This window comes from Macaca nemestrina, chromosome 9 (genome assembly GCF_043159975.1).
Source record: "Macaca nemestrina isolate mMacNem1 chromosome 9, mMacNem.hap1, whole genome shotgun sequence".
Classification (NCBI taxonomy): Eukaryota; Metazoa; Chordata; class Mammalia; order Primates; family Cercopithecidae; genus Macaca; species Macaca nemestrina.
Genome location: NC_092133.1, coordinates 16,518,451 through 16,531,457, shown reverse-complemented (window position 1 = coordinate 16,531,457; position 13,007 = coordinate 16,518,451).

Here is a 13,007-nt window from a genome sequence, read left to right as displayed (position 1 = left end):
GTGGAGCATTAGCATATCTCCTGGCACCCTGTATGTGTTCAGTAAGTGGTAACTGTGGCTTGTACTGGTCATGGTAATAAATTGGTTACTTGTGACCTAAATTATTAAAATCATGTCAGGGTTTTCAGGCAACCAGCAAACCTCTTTGAACCATATTGTGACAGAACTGTACCTACTCAGTTTTTTCTTAGAATACTTTTGAAACACAACCAACAAACACATAATGAGTGCTGGCCACCACGCTAGCAAAACTAATGAATGAGCAATCATGTATTTGGACTTCGGATGTGCTAGTCCTTGTGCTAAGCAAGTTAAGACAAGCTTTTGAGATGGGTATCATCATAGCCATTTTACAGAAAGAGATACAAGCTCAGAGAGGCTGAGCAATTTGCCCAAGGCTGCACAGCTAGGTAGTGGCAGAGCCTGGTCTTTCTTGGATGCCAGGTCTTCTTTCTTCTCATTCCACAACAGCCTTTTGGAGTTTTTGCGTGGGTTGTTTTGGTTTTTGGTTTGGTTTTTGGATAAAAATCAAGTGTCATTGTTCAGGGCCTATGCAGGCATCCCAGATTTCCATCTTATGAATGGCCCAGAGGAGCCTGTCCATTGCAGCCTCGTCTTCCTCCCAAATGGTGAAGACAGAGAGGCTTGAGCAGCACTGTGCCCAATCTGGTAACAGACTGTGGTCAAGGCTGGACTTTCTCCCCTGGGAAATCTGAGGGACCGATGAGCCCTTGAAGCAGGCCCAGTGCTGGCCCTGGGCCTGGCCTGAGGGTAGCCACCGTCACAGAGGAGGCAGTTCCACAGCTTACACAGGATCAAAATACTTATTTTGAGACGGAGTCTCACTCTGTCACCCAGGCTGGAGTGCAGTCATGCAATCTCGGCTCACTGCAACCTCCACCTCCTAGGTTCGGATATTCTCCCATTCAGCCCCCGAGTAGCTGGGACTACTTCTGGCTCGCTTGCTTATCTATCTATCTATCTATCTATCTATCTATCTATCTATCTATCTATCTATCTATCTATCTAATCTAATCTATCTATCTAATCTTATCTATCTATCTATCTATCTATCTATCTATCTATCTATCTATCTATCTAATCTATTTGAGATGGAGTCTCGCTCTGTCGCCCAGGCTGGAGTGCAGTGGCACGATCTCGGCTCACTGCAAGCTCCGCCTCCTGGGTTCACGCCATTCTCCTGCCTCAGCCTCCCGAGTAGCTGGGACTACAGGCACCCACCACCACACCTGGCTAATTTTTTGTATTTTTAGTAGAGACGGGGTTTCACCGTGTTAGCCAGGATGGTCTTGATCTCCTGACTTTGTGATCTGCCTGCCTCGACCTCCCAAAGTCCTGGGATTACAGGTGTGAACAACCATGCCTGGCCGGTGAGAAGCACCTTACCTCTGTGACCCTGCTTGCCAGCAGAGAAACGTCCCAAAGGGATGGGAAAAGCATCTTTACTGCTCTTCTGCTTTCCAAATCTTGCGGAAAGACATCTACTTTGAATCCAAAACCTAATTGCATTTGTTGTCTAGAATCTAACCTAATTTGTATCCAGAATCCTAACAGCTAAGGAGACTGGGAAATACAGTACTTAAATTTGCAGCCTCTGCTGGAAAAAGAGTGGTATCCATCTTGAACTTTCTAACTTCTCCCTAATAAACACAGGCAGGGTTCTGGAGCAGTGGTTCCCAACTCCCAGGCAATGGACACTGTTAGGAACAGGGCATAGGAGGTGAGCAGCGCGTGAGCAAGCGAAGCTTTGTCTCCATTTACAGCAGCTCCCCATTGCTCATATTACTGCCTGAGCTCTGCCTCCCGTCAGGTCAGAGGTAGCATTAGATTCTCATAGGAGCACAAACCCTACTGTGAACTGCGCATGTGAGGGATCTAGGTTGCATGCTCCTTGTGAGAATGTAATGCGTGATGATCTGTCACTATCTCCCATCACCCTCAGATGGGACTGTCTAGTTGCAGGAAAACAAGCTCAGGGCTCCCACTGATTCTACATTATGATAAGTTGTATAATTATTTCATCATATATTACAATGTAATATTAATAGAAATAAAGGGCACAATGAATGTAACATGCTTGAATCATCACCAAACCATTACCTCTGTGGCCCATGGAAAAATTGTCTTCCACAAAACTGGTCCCTGGTACCAAAAAGGTTGGGAGCCACTGTTTGGGAGGACAAGTCAGAACCTGGGTCTACGAAAGGTAACAATTGATCAACTGATTTGATCTGGGGCCTTTGTGTTACTTTCACTGAGGGGTATTAGAAGACTAGGGGTTTCCTGGAAAATCTTGGCTTGGGACCAACCAACTTCTTGGTACAAAATGATCTTTTAAGCTAAGTCAGATCAAGGAGGGACTGTACAGCCTTGAGTAAGTAGGATGTTGGGAAGAGAGAAAGGAACAGAGTTTCTGGGTAATCTCCCCAGCGTACGTTTCTGTTGTTTACTGGCCAAGGGACCTTGGGCAAGTTACTTAGCCTCTCTGAGCCTCAATCTCTTCATCAGTAAAATGGAAATAATAACCTCCTTAGCAAGGTAGAAAATTAGATTATACATGTAAAGTGTTTAGCCTAGAACACTCACAAAATGTGCTAGGAATAAAATTGGTGGATTATGGTTTCAGCCAAGGACCCCACTGGACCAGTGGTTCTCATCCTTGGCTACTCATCAAAGCCACCTTAGGAAGCCTCAAAGGCTACCAGAGCCAGGTGCCCACATGGACCAAATTAAATCAGTGACTGCAACATTAGTCACTGCCGATGACTTAATGAGTCCTGATGGTGGTAGTAAACTTGTTGAGGGTGGCAAAACAATAGAATGAATGTGGTTTGCATGAAGCAGAGCCAGTTGGCCAGGCCTGGGCCACTTACCAGACTGTGAAAAAAGAATAGCATTCTTATTATTTCGATCAATGTTATGGCAGCTGAAAAGTTATCCTTGGTAATATGTAGCATATTTTTTTTTTTTGCTATGATAGCATCCTATACTTCTTCATACCCAGCTCATCAAAAATTTATTACTTGCTTTCTATGTGTTAGGACACCTTATACACTTTAAATCATGTAATTGCTTTTTATACATATTTAATTAATCTTCATCTCCTCCATTAAATTGTGAACTCCTTAAGAGTAGAGACTGTATCTGCTTTATTCACCTTTCTAGCTTTAGCACTTATCACATTTCTGAAATGAAGATGCATTTTATAATCTGCACCTGCCAGGCAGCAGCAAGGACTTTGTCATCCCTTCCCATGTGCACAAATTGGGTCACAGTTGTTCACACTTTGTCATTTCGTTTGAGTTATGTCCACTGTTGATAATACAGGCCAGAAAATATAGGTGACATGAGGAGAAGTTGCTAATACTCTCAGAACAAAGGAAAGAAATTTCAACTTAAAAGAGTCTGGTGTGACCAATTTATGTGTTGTGTTGGGTTAACAGTTAGGATGCTAAACTTCAATTTGTCATAAATTTCTTGCTGTCTTGAAACAGAAGCTGAGGAACTTCCAGTAAAATTTGATTTTGATTCAATTGAAGAAAAAAATGAAAGAATTTAGTCAAATTCTTATCAAAATTTGTAGAGTGTGTCTGCAGCATGGCAAAAAACCTAGAAACCACAGTAGAGCACTCTTTAAGACATACTATGGCACAGATAATCTTCATGATCCAGAGAATGAGATTGTGTAGAAAGACATAGGCATCTGTGACTCTGATGCAGAAGCTGACTCATGAACTTGTGCTCTGGTAGCCAGGAGAAAGTAGCAAGAAGCCAGCACTCCTGCTGCAGCAACTTAAAAAAAAAAAAAAAAAAGACAAATAGCAAAAATCCCATTTTAAAAAAGCATAAGAGAGTTCTGGAAACAAGAAGATAAAATTTCCAGAGTGGAAAGAGCCTTCCCTAGGTAAGCTGGTGGGCACCAGGCATCTTCTGCCCTTTGGGTATTTGGTCATCTGGTCATGGCTGCAGGATTGGGACATGGCCTATGCAGGGACTTTGCTTGGGGAAAGAGAAAACAAGAGAGGTTTCAGTGGTTATTTTGGGGCTAGCACAACAAATTAGAAACTAAAGGACACCAAACATGAGGCTGATTTTCCCATATGGAAAACGATATATTTTAGGGTGATGTGACAGACTGAGAAGCTGGGCTGGATAGAAAGGTACAGTAAAATCCCACTGTGCTTAGGAGATGACGTCTTGCTAGAGAGAAGAGTTCTATCTCAAATATATGGAAAGTCTCCCCCTGAAGATGTTTGCCATATGTTGAGTCTATGTGTGGCAAGAGACTAAGGGCTAAGAGATCCTCTAAAAAGAAAATCTTTCATAACTGAGAAGACCGACAACTGCCGATCTCTCACCCAAAATACTATTCAAAGGGATAATGCTTGAGGGGCCAGAAAAATTGCAAAGATAATAGGACTTAATAAAATTGCAACTTCCCCCAGTTCAATCTATAATTGAGGTCATCAGTGCTTCACCTTATCTTCCAATAACAGGAAGGAGGGACTTTAACTGATTAAAGATGTCATCTGTCTGGGCATGATGGCTCACACCTGTAATCCCAACACTTTGGGAGGCCAAGGTGGGCAGATGACCTGAAGTCAGGAGTTCAAGACCAGCCTGGCCAACATGGTGAAATCCCATCTCTACTAAAAATATAAAAACGTTAGCTCGGTGTGGTGGTGGGTGCCAGTAATCCCAACTACTTGAGAGGCTGAGGCATAAGAATTGCTTGAACCCAGGAGGTGGAAGTTGCAGGAAGCCAAGATTGCGCCACTGCACTCCAGCCTGGGGGATAGAGCAAGACCCTGTCTCAAAAAAAAAAAAAAAAAAAAAAAAAAAAAGAAGAAGAAGAAGAGAGAGAGAATCAAAAGTATATTCTAGATTTCAAAATTAAAATACATGAAATTTAAAGCTTATTAGATTCAAGAGAATAAGGTAAATCACAGACTAAGAGAAAATATGTGCAAAGACATATGTGATAAAGGACTGTTATCCAGAATACACAAATAACTCTTAAATTTCAACAATAAGAAAAATTTCAATAAATATACACACCTACTATGTATTCATAAAAATTAAAAAAAGAAAAAAATAACCCAATTTAAAAATGGGCAAAAATCATGAATAAATGCCTCATGAAAAAAAATATACAGCTGGCAAATAAGCATATAAAAAGTTATTCAACATCATATGTCACTGGGGAATTGCAAATTAAAATGACAATGAAATATTCTATATCTCTATTAGAATAGCCAAAATGCAAAACACTAGTAACAGGAACTCTCATTCATCAATGGTGGGAAAGCAAAATAATACACCCACTTCATAAGACAGCTTGGCAGTTTCTTTCTTTCTTTCCTTTCTTGCTCTTTTTTTCTTCTTCTTTTTTTTTTTGAGATGGAGTTTTGCTCTTGTTGCCCAGGCTGGAGTGCAATGGCATGATCTCCACTCACCGAAACCTCCGCCTCCCAGGTTCAAACGATTCTCCTGCCTCAGCCTCCGGAGTAGATGGGATTACAGGTGCCCGCCACCATGCCCAGCTAATTTTTATATTTTTGGTAGACATGGGGTTTCACCATGTTGGCCAGGCAAATCTCCAACTCCTGACCTCAGGTGATCTACCCGCCTCACCCTCCCAAACTGCTGGGATTACAGGTGTGAGCCACCACGGCCAGCTGTGCAAGACCATCTTTTTCTGAAAGAATTGTCCTTTGCCCATAGCCCCTACATAGCAGACCACATGACTCTTGCCAGAGCAAAGCCAGTGGGGCCAGAGGTGGAGCCCCTACCCAAGAGGTGCCCATCTGGGGGCCGAGTGTGTGGGCTGGGTCAAATAAACAAGCTTTGGAGGCTGGCTTTCACTCCTGCTCTCTCTACCAACTTTTTTTTTTCAGACTTTATTTCTTCAATTCCCACAGTCTCTCCTAAAGTGATTAAACCTGTAGGCCATGAATAGCAAGCTGGCCATACAACTGGATTGTAACACAGCAATTGGATTTTAGGTACCAATGCTGTGTTCATGTAGGAGTGTAATTGGCTTCTCATTATTCTTAAAAGAGTTGGTGGGTACTTTGTGACTAAGTAGCCCACCTCCGAATGCCAGAGAGAGAGAGAGAGAGCAGGTGGCCATCAGTCAAGCAGCCAACAAGCACTTCCAAGGCCTGCTGGAAGCCAGATGATGTGAGGGTACTAAAGGTCCCCCACAGTTCCATGGAAGGAAAGGATGTAGATAGATGAATTGCTATACTCAAATATGGGTGCAGGATGAATTACAAAGTAAGATACAAACTCTCTGTGCCTTGCGGAGTCAGAAGAAAGATGCCATGGGCCAGCACAGCCCATGCAGGGCTCATAAAAAAAAAGGAGCTCACAAGATGGCAAAGAGAAGTAGAATAATGGCCAGCTGAGAGCGGATCAGCGCTAACAGGTCTCGCTGAGAGCGGATCAGCGCTAACAGGTCTCGCTAAGGGCACACTTTCTAGTTCCTGAGGGTGGAATGGCTGGACCTCACGGTCCTGACTTTATCTACAATATTTCCCTTCTCTTGTGGGTTCTCACCCATTCTGGCTACCATCATCACATTGGCCCAACATGGAACTCCAAAGTGATCTGAGTTCCTTTTGTTTTTAGGAGGGAGGAATTTGTTAACAGTCCCATAGTTTACCCAGCCCCTTTTCCTTGGGAGGAAGGCGGATGGGTTAGGTAGAGGCCTCTTTGTGAAGCCTACATCCCTCTATGAATGAGGCAGCAGGTAGCCATCAGTCAAGCTGCCAACGAGCACTTCCAAGGCCTGCTGGGAGCCAGATGTGACAATGGAGCTCACACTGGTTGCTGCTGCTGCTGCAGCACCTGGGGAGGCCTTGCTTTCCCTGCCTGTCACAGTCACCTGTGCTGTTATAACAAAATGCCCCAGACTGGGTAATTGATAAAGAACAAAACTTTCTTGCTCGCAGTAGTTCTGGAGGCTGGAAGTCCAGGTGCAATGTGCCGCCAGTGTTGGGTGAGGACTTTCTCCACCGATGGCACCCTCTTGTGGCAGCATCTTCCCATGGCAGAAGGCAGAAGGCAGAAGGCAGAAGGGCAAAAAAGTCCTGGCTAGTTCTCTCCAGCCCTTTTATAAAGGCACTAATTCTATTCATGAGGGCTCCACCCTCATGATTTAATCACCTCCCAAACGTCCCATTTCTTTTTTTATTTTTATTTTTATTTTTTTGAGACAGAGTCTGGCTCTGTCGCCCAGGCTGGAGTGCAGTGGCCGGATCTCAGCTCACTGCAAGCTCCGTCTCCCGGGTTCACGCCATTCTCCTGCCTCAGCCTCCCGAGTAGCTGGGACTACAGGCGCCCGCCACCGCGCCCGGCTAGTTTTTTGTATTTTTTTAGTAGAGACGGGGTTTCACCGTGTTAGCCAGGATGGTCTCGATCTCCTGACCTCATGATCCGCCCGTCTCGGCCTCCCAAAGTGCTAGGATTATAGGCTTGAGCCACTGTGCCCGGCCCCATTTCCTAATACTAAACATTGGGTCTCAGATTCTAATATATGAATTTTGAGGGGACACATACATTCATACCGTAGCACTCCCCTAATCCTGGATTAGATGGATTCATCTTTGGCTGACAGAACATTACCGGCTTTCTCCACTGTGTGCACTGTACCTGCCTGGAGTGAGGTACCCCATTAGGTCTCAGGCCACAGGAGGTGGCTGTGTTAGTCTGTTTTCATACTGCTATAAAGAACTGCTCGAAACTGGGTAATTCAGAAAGGGAAGAGGTTTAATTGACTCACAGTTCCACATGACTGGGGAAGCCTCAGGAAACTTACGATCATGGTGGAAGGTGAAGGGGAAGCAAGGACATTCTTCACAAGGCGGCAGGAGGGAGAACGAACACAGGAGAAACTACCAAACACTATAAAAGCATCAGATCTCATGAGAACTCACTCACTATCACGAGAACAGCACGGGGGAACCATCCCCACGATTCAATCACCTCCACCTGGTCTCTCCTTTGACACGTGGGGATGATGGGGTTATGGGGATTATGATTCAAGATGAAACTTTGGGTGGGGACACAGCCAAACTGTATCAGTGGCTTTAAAGCTTGATTTTATCTTATCTGCACCTTGTGCAACCCGTGTGCTCTGCAAAAGGACGGCTCATATAGAGGGGAAAAAACTTGTTATCATTTCCATCCTCAGGAACTAGAAAGTGTGCCCTTAGTGAGACCTGTTAGCACTGGTCCGCTCTCAGCTGGCCATTATTCTACTTCTCTTTGCCATCCTGTGAGCTCCTTTTTTAATGAGCCCTGTATGGGCTGTGCTGGCTCATGGCATCTTTCTTCTGACTCCACAAGACACAGAGAGTTGGCATCTTACTTTGTAATTCATCCTGCACCCATATTTAAGTATAGCAATTCATCTATCTACATCCTTTCCTTCCATGGAACTGTGGGGGACCTTTAGTACCCTCACATCATCTGGCTTCCAGCAGGCCTTGGAAGTGCTTGTTGGCTGCTTGACTGATGGCCACCTGCTCCCTCTCTCTCTCTCTGACAGGCATGTAGTGCGGAGGAGTGGCTGGACCTCACGGTCCTGACTTTATCCACAATATTTCCCTTCTCTTGTGGGTTCTTGCCCATTCTTGCCACCATCATTACATTGGCCCAAATGTGGCCAAATGACTCTTATATACTTGAGACAAGACTGGAATGTTTCAATAAAAACTGAAACTGGGAAATAGACACACAGAGTTACACACAACTAGATAATCTGGCTAGTAATGTGCTGGAGTTCACTTACCTTCAGCTTGTGGCTCATCAGTGTCCCTCCCTCCCAGTTCCCTGTTGGTTTCTAGATGATGCATGACATTGTGATACCCACCATCAAGGAGGATGGAGACACAGGGGTCTGTGAAGTCATTCTGTACACTATTATAGATACTCGAAGTATTTTTGAAAAGACTTAAAATAAGGAGTAAAAATACATTTTCAGACTTTCACCATCTAACACTTTTCTCCATTAACACCGACCTCACATGCATTAAATAACACTTAGAATGCCTTACCTAAAAAGTAACAAATAACTTGACTACTTGCTCTTTTTTGTTTTTTAGATGGAGTCTCACTCTGTCGCCCAGGCTGGGGTGCAGTGGTGCGATCTTAGCTCACTGCAAGCTCCGCCTCCTGGGTTCACATCCTTCTCCTGCCTCAGCCTCCAGAGTAGCTGGGACTACAGGCACCCGCCAGCATGCCTGGCTAATTTTGTATTTTTAGTAGAGATGGGGTTTCACCGTGTTAGCCAGGATGATCTCGATCTCCTGACCTTGTGATCTACCCGCCTCGGCCTCCCAAAATTCTGGGATTACAGGCATTAGCCACCACGCCCGGCCACTCATTCTTATATTTAAACTTTTTCTTTTCTTTTTTTTGAGACAAAGTCTTGCTCTGTCACCCAGGCTGGAGGGCAGTGGCACGATTTCAGCTTACTGAAACGTCTACCTTCCAGGTTCAAATGATTTTCATGCCTCAGCCTCCCGAGTAGCTGGGATTACAGGGATGTGCCACCAATTGTTTGTATTTTTAGTAGCCAATTTCTTTGTATTTTTAGTGGAGACGGGGTTTCACCATGTTGGTCAGGCTGGTCTCAAGCTACTGGCCTCAAGCAATCTGCCCACCTCGGCCTCCCAAACTGCTGTAATTACAGGCATGAGCCACTGCACCTGGCCCTAAAAATTAATTCTTGCCTTGAATCAAGAATCATGGGAGCACACTAAGCTGTTTTTCAAAAGTAATGGCCAGGAAAGACATACTGCATTTATGGATTGAAAGATTCAACACAGTAAAGATGTTGCATCTGCCCATATTGATCTCTAGATTTCATGTAATCCCTATCAAAATCTCAGCAAGGTTTTATGTATACATAGATAAGATGATTTTTAAATTTATAGGGAAAAGCCTTAAAAACAGTTAAAACAATCTTGAAAAGAGAATAAGGCAGGAGAAATCACTCTATCTGACATTAAGACCTACTACACAGCTACAGGAATTAGAAAGTGTGCTATTGGTGAAGGGCTATGTGCTATTGATGCATCGGTCAATGGAACAGAATAGAAAACCCAGAAACAGACCCACACAAATATGTTCAACAGATTTTCCAGAAAGGTGAGAAACAAATTCAATGCAGTGAAGACAACCTTCTCAACAAATGAAGCCCGAGCAATACAGGCATCCATAGGGTAAAAACGTGAAGCTTAACCTCACACTTTACCAGAAATTAACTCAGAATGGATCACTGACTGAAATGGAAAACACAAAACCATAGAACTTTTGAGAAGATAGCAGAAAACCTTGGGCATTCAGGGCTAGGCAAAGAATTTTTACACTTGACTCATCTGGGAGGCTGGATACAGATGGAGTGTGGGAGCAGGACGTGCCGGGAGACTGGTTTGCTCAAGGCTTGGAGATCTTGCCTTCTCTTTCTTCAGGGTGGTACAGGTGCAATGAAGCATTTGCCCTTTTCTGGAAAATTATGCAACTACATGTCGTCTTCACTTTTTCCCATCTCCAGAACTCTAGGCTCTGCAGTGTTAGAATTCTTGGTCCCCAAGGGGGACACACTCATCTGGAAACCCAGCAAGGGGTGCATTGAATACATCTTATGACTGCTCCCTGGGCACTTTGAGATCCTTGTGTCCAGGAACCAGCAGGTAAGAAAATGGGTGGCCATCTTGTCAGGGGCTGATATGTTTTGACTGTGTTCCACCCAAATCTCCTCTTGAATTGTAAGTCCCATAACCCCCATGTGTCATGGGAGGGACCAGATGGAGACAACTGAATCATGGGGTCGTTTCCCCCATCCTGTTCTCACGATAGTTTGTTCTTACAAGATCTGATGGTTTTATGGGGGCTTCCCCCTTCGCTGGGCACTCACTCATTCTCCTTCCTGCCACCCTGTGAAGAAGGATGTGTTTGCCTCCCCTTCCGCCATGATTGTGAGTTTCCTGAGGCCTCCCCTGCCATGCTGAACTGTGAGTCAATTAAACCTCTTTCCTTTATAAATTACCCAGTCTTGGGTAGTATCCTTGCAGCAACATGAGGACGGACTAATACAGGGGCAATTGACCTGGTCAGCAGGAGGCAGGGCTGCTTTCACACAAGGAGGGCAGAGAATAATATAGGTGGAGCTCAGGTGACTCACTTAGGTACCTCTTGGTACTTCTTACCCAACTGTCTGTAAGTGGACAAGCACAAGCAGCCCCAACCGGAAAAGGATGTGGTTACCAAGGGCTCAGACCCCCCCAGGGATGAGGATTAGGATCATTCCATCGGGTAAGCCATTGAGACCAGTAGAAGAGGTAGCAGAGGGCAAGGAAAAGTTAGAATGAATAGTGAAGGAAGGAGATGATGAGTGTCAGTTGCAGCCTTGAGACTGGTGGCAGTAACAGGGGCTGTTTGTTCTATGAACTTCCTTCTTCTCAGCTTGCCTGCAGGGGGTCAGTGCAACTTCATAATAGCCATCCAAACTTATTGATCTTGTGTTTATCATTCCTTCAATGTTTCAAATGCGAATCATTGCACTAGTCAACATGCCATCCCAGCTCACTGCTGGTGACAAGTTTAATAGTTGGGCAGCCACCTTGCACCAAAGGCTACTTATATATCATCTCCTTACCACTTCAGTATTGAGGGACCCAGTCCTCAAACCCCATCTTAGCTTTTTTTTTTTTTTTTTTTTTTTTTTTGAGACAGTCTCACTCTGTTGTTCATGCTGGAGTGCAGTGGTGTGATCTCAGCTCATTTCAACCTCTGCCTCCCAGGTTCAAACAATTCTTGTGCCTCAGCCTCCCAACATAACTGGAATTACAGGTGTGCACCACCACACCTGATTTTTGCATTTTTAGTAGAGATGGGGTTTTGCCATGTTGGCCAGGCTGGTCTTGAACTCCCGGCCTCAAGCAATCGCTCTCCTCGGCCTCCCAAAGTGCTGGGATCACAGGTGCGAGCCACTGTGCCCGGCCCCCATCTTAGCTTTTTGAGCAGGCTTTCTCAGACCACTTCTGGTGCCAACTACTGTTGGATCCTCTGGGAAGCAGACACCAAGACAGAGTCATGATTGCAAAAGCTTTATTGGGAAGACTGGTAAAATGAAAACGAAGGAAGTAGATGGAACAGGGAAAGTCTCTGGATCATAACGCAGACTAACAAGGTCTCTGTAGACCAACGGGCCACTCTGGAACAAAGACTGCAGGTTGGAGGAGTCCTGTATTGGGCAGAAATGAATAGGCCCTTGGGTCCCCGCCTTGTTTAGTCAGTAGGCACAGGCTTCTCCAAGAAGAGGGCTTGAAACCAGTAGCAAACCCTTAGAGAACGAAAGGGGCTGTCACGAACCATGCTCTTCAGAGCTGCACAGCGAGTCCTTTCTGGAAGAGGGATCTAAACCTGCCTGCATCTCCACAGCTGCCATCTGAGGCACTTTTTACCCCTACTGGTTGTCAAATGATCCTTTATTGAAGTATTTTCCTTTGTGCTTAACAAGCTGGGCATTCCGCTGTATCATTGTTGATGTCATGAGGGTGGTGACCATCAACATGGCAGCCCACAGACAGTGCAGTCCCCAGGATCTCTTTAATTGTTCCAGAGAGTTCCCTAACTAAATATCGGAGCTGCATCTGTCAGGCAATGTTGACATTCTCATGAAATGATATTTTCATTGTGCTTAATGCTTTTCTGTTTCTTTCTGTCTCTTGGCGGTTCCTTGAGGGCTTTGATGATCAAGGCGGAGGCAGAAGGTACTACCTCAACCTGTGCCTGTCTGTTCTGAATGATCAGTTTCACTGTCATCCTCAGATCCTTCAAGTCACTGGTTGCCCTAACAATGTCATTACCAATGTGTTTTGGAGACAGACACAGGGGGTTGATCTTAGGGGACAGTACAGACATGGCACCAACATCATTCCCAGTGCACCTCAGACTTTAGTCTCGTTGGGGTC